Source organism: Nerophis ophidion, linkage group LG08 (assembly GCF_033978795.1).
Source record: "Nerophis ophidion isolate RoL-2023_Sa linkage group LG08, RoL_Noph_v1.0, whole genome shotgun sequence".
In the NCBI taxonomy this organism is placed as follows: Eukaryota; Metazoa; Chordata; class Actinopteri; order Syngnathiformes; family Syngnathidae; genus Nerophis; species Nerophis ophidion.
Window position 1 is genome coordinate 43,163,221 of NC_084618.1, and position 5,272 is coordinate 43,168,492.

Sequence of the window (5,272 nt, forward strand, 5' to 3'; positions counted from 1 at the left end):
TTGTTGAGGGATGATAGATCTGGATGATATATAATAAACAGTTTCTCTTTTAAGTATAGGTTGCCTCTTTTATTACCACTGTTGTAAGGTGTGCTGGATGCAAGAATTTACCATGTTATTGAATATTCAACATTATTGTCTTTGAGGTTCCAAATGTGTTTGCTGAGTTCTGTAGAATTCTGCAAAGTCTGGTTTCTAAAGGAGACGTTGTGATTATTCCATCTTGTTTTGAACGCTCCTTCGGTTAATCCTACGTACGTGTCGGATGTGTTAATGTTAATTAACACATCCAACACATCCTACATACGTGTCGGATGTGTTAATCATTGTTAAGACCGGGAGGAAGTGGCAGGCACAAGAAGCCGTAAGCAGAGCAGAGGCGCGGCTGAGGCACAAAACCTTGCTGGGTACTGTGGCAAGGGGGAGGGCAGGCCTCGGCAGCTTTCCAAAACCACGCTTTGACCAGGCCTGTGGCAAGGAGAAGCGCCAACTGGTCCAAGAGGAGATCCGTGCAGAGGTGGAGGGAGAACGTTGCTGCCGGATGGTCGGCATGTCCAAACAAGGGGCGTGGACAAGGTGGGAGCATGCAGAACCTCGAAAACTCACCTGGGCAGAGCTCATCCAGTATGTGCACGATGTCCTCCCATGTCCCGCCAACCTGCACACCTGGGGCCTAGCAGATACTCCGGAGTGCAAACTGTGCCAGAGGAGGGGCACCTTGGACCACATCCTGAGTTGTTGCCCAAAGGCATTAGGGGAGGGGCGGTATTGCTGGCGCCACGACCAAGTTTTAAAAGCCCTGGCGGATTCTATCTGCGCAGCGATACATAACAGCAAGTCCCAGGCCGCCCCGAAGCAGTCAATCACCTTCATCAGAGCAGGACAGAAGGCAAACCGCAAGCCCAACTTCTCAGGAGGGCTCCTCGCCACCACTCGTGACTGGCAGCTCCATGTTGACTTGGGAAGGCAACTGAAGTTCCCGGCCAACATCGCTACCACGTCAGTCCGCCCAGACATGGTGTTAACATCGGAGTCAACCAAGCAAGTGGTGCTACTGGAGCTGACTGTCCCTTGGGAGGAGCGGAATGACGAAGCAAATGAGCGAAAGAGGTCCAAATACGCAGAGCTCACTGTAGAGATTCGGAGTAACGGCTGGAGAGCCCGCTGCGAACCAGTCGAAATTGGGTGCAGGGGTTTTGCTGGTCACTCACTACAGCGTGTGTTCAAAATCCTTGGCATTAGAGGACTGCAATCCAGAAAAGCCACCAAGAACATCCTTGAGGCAGCAGAAAAAGCCTCCCGGTGGCTGTGGATCCGTAGGGGGGATCCGTGGTGCGCTACTTGGACACAGGCCGGGGTCTGATCACCCCGGCTGGGTCGCCCGGGCGAGGGTGTCCGATGATTAAAGACCCGAAACACCCTATGACCCCGGGTTTATCATTGATGACGTGTCCAAGCATCACCGTGAGGTGTATTCAAGTTCTATCACATCTGGCTGAGCCAGTGACCTCCAGGAAAGGCTGGATGACGTCCACGAAAAGAGTGGTGACAACTGGAGAGACAGTGGACAGTCCGTAAAGACGGCAACCGGGGTAGGGAAGGCCAGCTCCCTGACCTACAGCTCCCGCGAGGGGGCACCCAAATCTTGCTACGAAGAACCCTACAGGAAAATACCCCCAGGGATGCCCGAAAGGGGAGGAGGATGAGCATCCCAACCGGACGGATTTACTGGTTATGACCCAAGCAAATGGACAACGGATTACGAGCGCAGTCTGCATATGCGGCAAGGTCTGCAAAAACTCGAGAGGTCTGAAGATCCACCAGACTAAGATGGCCTGCCTTGAGAGGGAACAAGTGAAGCGACGCTCAGAAACGGCAGCCGAAGCAACAGTTCCTGTTGTGCCTGCTGCACAACCTGGTCAGACGGAGGAGGAGCCATGTCCGGAGTCTACCCGCAGTACCCAGAACTTCCAAGCAACACGTTCCCCCCCACCAAGTAGAAAATCGGAACACCGCCGAGTGAAGTGGCCTGTTGCTAATAGCCAGGAGTGGACCAAGCTGGATGAGGACGTAGATGAAGCCCTGGAATCCATTTCGAAGGGTGACGCTGACCAGAAACTCCAAACTATGTGCTCCCTCGTAATGAGCATAGGAGGTGAGCGTTTTGGAGTGGAACAGAAGCAAGGAGCAGCTAGAAACCCGGTAAAACTCAATCGGCGGGAAGTCAAGATAAGCAGGTTGAGGCAAGAACTCAAATCCTTAAGACGTCAATTTAAGCCAAGGAAGAGGAAAGACCTCCTCTGTCGGAACTCACTAACATTGTAAGAAAGAAGCTCATCACGTTGAGGAGGGCCGAATGTCACCGAAGGAGGGGAAAGGAAAGGGCACGGAAGCGAAGCGCCTTCATTGGCAACCCCTTCACCTTCACTAGGAGGCTTTTGGGCCAGAAGCGAAGTGGTCACCTCGCTTGCCCTGTAGAAGAGATTGACCATCATCTCAATGCCACCTTCAGTGATGTTTCAAGAGATCAAGACCTTGACCCTTCTGAGACACTGGTGACTCCACCAGATCCAGTGTCCCAATTCAACAGTGACGAACCCATCCTGGCAGAGGTAAAGGAAGTTGTGAAAGCTGCAAGATCTGGTTCGGTTCCCGGCCCCCGCGGTGTCCCTTACAAGGTCTACAAGCAGTGTCCACGGCTCCTCAAGCGTCTGTGGAAGATCTTGAAGGTGATTTGGCGGAGAGGGAAAGTCGCCACCCAGTGGAGACACGCGGAAGGCGTCTGGATCCCGAAGGAAGAGAACTCCAGTAACATCGAGCAGTTTCGTATAATCTCGCTGCTCAGCGTTGAGAGCAAGATATTCTTTAAGATCCTGTCCCAACGACTAACCGAGTTCCTCTTGAAGAACGCCTACATAGACACCTCTGTCCAGAAGGGGGGAGTACCTGGAGTGCCTGGGTGCCTGGAGCATACAAGAGTGGTGACGCAGTTGATCCGGGAGGCAAGGGAGAGCAAAGGAGATTTGGCAACTCTCTGGCTTGACTTAACCAACGCCTATGGATCTATCCCGCACAAACTTGTTGAAACAGCACTGACAAGACACCATGTTCATGGGAAGATCTGCAACCTTATCATGGACTACTACCACAACTTCTACGCAAGAGTCTCCTCAAGCCACGTAACATCTGCCTGGCACCGCCTGGAGAAGGGCATAATCACTGGTTGTACAATCTCAGTGTCACTCTTCTCCTTGGCAATGAACATGATTGTCAAGTTTGCGGAGGTTGAATGCAGAGGGGCAAAATCAAGATCTGGGACCCGGCAGCCCCCCATAAGAGCTTTTATGGATGACTTCACAGTGATGACCACATCTGTGCCTGGGTGCGGGTGGCTCCTCCAGGGGCTTGAACGGCTCATCACATGGGCAAAGATGAGCTTTAAGCCAGCAAAGTCCAGGTCTCTGATCCTGAAGAAAGGTAAAGTGGCCGACCATTTCCGCTTTACAGTTGGGGGGTCCTTGATTCCAACGGTGACCGAAAGACCTGTCAAGAGCCTGGGGAAGATCTTTCGTAGCTCCCTGAAGGACGCAGTGGCTTTGCAGCAGACAAAGAGCGACCTGACCTCATGGCTCACAGCCATTGACAAATCTGGTCTCCCAGGAAACTTTAAAGCCTGGATATACCAACACGGGGTCTTGCCTAGAATACTCTGGCCTCTGTTAATCTATGAGGTACCAATGACGACAGTTGAGGTACTAGAGAAGACCATCAGTCAGTTCCTAAGGAGATGGCTGGGGGTCCCTCGGTCCTTAAGCAGCATTGCTCTTTATGGCCATTCCACCAAGTTGCAGCTCCCTCTCAGGGGATTGTTGGAAGAATTCAAGGTCACCCGCTCCAGAGAGGTAATGATGTACAGGGACTCCGCAGATGTCAAGGTCACTTCGGCAGGAATCATTGTTAAGACCGTGAGGAAGTGGCAGGCACAAGAAGCCGTAAGCAGAACAGAGGCGCGGCTGAGGCACAAAACCTTGCTGGGTACTGTGGCAAGGGGGAGGGCAGGCCTCGGCAGCTTTCCAAAACCACGCTTTGACCAGGCCTGTGGCAAGGAGAAGCGCCAACTGGTCCAAGAGGAGATCCGTGCAGAGGTGGAGGAAGAACGTTGCTGCCGGATGGTCGGCATGTCCAAACAAGGGGCGTGGACAAGGTGGGAGCATGCAGAAACTCGAATACTCACCTGGGCAGAGCTCTGGAGAGCTGAACCTCTACGCACAAAATTTCTCATCCAGTCTGTGTACGATGTCCTCCCATGCCCCGCCAACCTGCACACCTGGGGCCTAGCAGACACTCCGGAGTGCAAACTGTGCCAGAGGAGGGGCACCTTGGAGCACATCCTGAGTTGTTGCCCAAAGGCACTAGGGGAGGGGCGGTAGCGCTGGCGCCACGACCAAGTTTTAAAAGCCCTGGCGGATTCTATCTGCGCAGCGATACATAACAGCAAGTCCCAGGCCGCCCCGAAGCAGTCAATCACCTTCATCAGAGCAGGACAGAAGGCAAACCGCAAGCCCAACTTGTCAGGAGGGCTCCTCGCCACCACTCGTGACTGGCAGCTCCATGTTGACTTGGGAAGGCAACTGAAGTTCCCGGCCAACATCGCTACCACGTCAGTCCGCCCAGACATGGTGTTAACATCGGAGTCAACCAAGCAAGTGGTGCTACTGGAGCTGACTGTCCCTTGGGAGGAGCGGAATGACGAAGCAAATGAGCGAAAGAGGTCCAAATACGCAGAGCTCACTGCAGAGTGTCGGAGTAACGGCTGGAGAGCCCGCTGCGAACCAATCGAAATTGGGTGCAGGGGTTTTGCTGGTCACTCACTTCAGCGTGTGTTCAGAATCCTTGGCATTAGAGGACTGCAATCCAGACAAGCCATCAAGAACATCCTTGAGGCAGCAGAAAAAGCCTCCCGGTGGCTGTGGATCCGTAGGGGGGATCCGTGGTACGCTACTTGGACACCGGCCGAGGTCTGATGACCCCCGGCTGGGTCGCCCGGGCGAAGGTGTCTGATGATTAAAGACCCAAAACACCTTATGACCCCGGGTTTATCACTGATGACGTGTCCAAGCATCACCGTGAGGTGTATTCAAGTTATATATATATATATATATGTATATATATATATATATATATATATATATATATATATATATATATATATATATATATATATATATATATATTATCACACACACTTCACTAAGAATGCAATTCGATGCAG

The 5,272-nt window shown here is 52.4% G+C and overlaps 1 pseudogene; it reads left to right on the forward strand.

The window, feature by feature from the left end:
* The first annotated feature begins 1,830 nt into the window (after positions 1 to 1,830).
* LOC133558439 (uncharacterized) lies at positions 1,831 to 5,061 on the forward strand (annotated as a pseudogene).
* The last annotated feature ends 211 nt before the right edge of the window (positions 5,062 to 5,272 follow it).